Below are 1,439 nucleotides of genomic sequence, written 5' to 3'. Positions count from 1 at the left end.
TAAGTAGTCATTATGACTGGGAAAATTGCACTTTTCATGCATAAAAAGGGGGATCTTCTCCATGGTCCACCATTTTGAATTTCAAGAAATAGACCATTTTAGTTGCAAAAATGACTGTACTTGGGCCATACTAGAAAATATTAGTTTATTACTTAGTAAACTTTCATGTAAACATCAAGTTTGACAATAGGCAGCCCAGTTTCAATGAACAGCATAGTTGCAGTATATATATTTTTTACATTTCCTGCACAGTGTACCTTTAAGCTGGATTTTCTCCAGAAAAAAATGTGAAATCTGGCAACTTCAAAGTGAAATGGGACAGTTTGTGTCACATTCACAGAATTAACACGTTCATAGTTTTTCATTCGCTAGTATTACAGTATTTTCAGGCAGGGGCGCCTCCAAGTGGTGGCTAGTGGTGGCTACCGCCACCACGTGATCACTCTCAGCCACCACGTTAGCCACCACAACAAAATCTGTTAAACTGGCTGGCTTGCATGGCTTGTAGAATTAGCTAAACTACAACTCCCAGCATGCACGATAACAAGCTACGCTAGGTAGACCCGCCCCTCCCTCGAATCGAGAGTCAGTCGAAAGACGTAACGTAAGCTCTTCATTTCTCTTCAGTTGCGTCGGGCGGGCAGGCTGCGTACAGCAGTGAGATGGACAACAACAAAGGTGTCAGTCTGTAAATAAATGATTTACAACGTTCTCTATGCTTTGTTTTTGAAAAGTTATGGCCCATATTTGATTACAAACAATGTGTTGAGGACTTCAAACTGGTTGTTGCTAGGAAATGGCATTTTAGCCTCCTGCAGTTAACTGATATGCTACTTCAAAAAACGAACTGCTTGTTAAACATTTCATACTTAAAAACTGTCCCCTAATACTCCGTTTTGAATGCTAACTTGCTAAGCCCTTCTTTAGGTTACAAACAAAGTCGAACAATTGAAGATGTATTGATGGTTGCTGAATCAATATTGGATCTCTGCTGTTTTGTTGACAAAACGTCTGAGGTCCTCCCCTTTGCTAGGTCAACTTATAGAAAGCTACCCTTGCACATTCTGCTTATGAATGTCAGCAGGGCTGTCATTAATGAAAGCATAAGCAAAATGTTAGCTTCATTTGTTTGAAAAGTGCTATATTTGCAGCCAAAATTCATGAAGATATTTGTTAGTGTGAAAACCAATATACCTCAGCTGATATGTTTGTTTTTTCAAGGCACCCACTGGGAAAATGTAGTTCCTGTGTCAGTATGAGAGACACTTTTTCTGCACGTGTGTATGTGTGTGTGTATGTCTGTCAACTTGTGACATTTTATATTATAATTTTTTTTTAAATTGATTGGCAGCACTGTATTTTATAGGCTATCATATCATACACAATGGGCTTGAGATCGAGACAATATAGAAAATAAGACTGTATGCCTACATAACTAA

Source organism: Engraulis encrasicolus, chromosome 15 (genome assembly GCF_034702125.1).
Source record: "Engraulis encrasicolus isolate BLACKSEA-1 chromosome 15, IST_EnEncr_1.0, whole genome shotgun sequence".
Classification (NCBI taxonomy): Eukaryota; Metazoa; Chordata; class Actinopteri; order Clupeiformes; family Engraulidae; genus Engraulis; species Engraulis encrasicolus.
The sequence above is the reverse complement of the archived record's forward strand: the minus strand, read 5'-3'. Positions refer to the sequence as shown.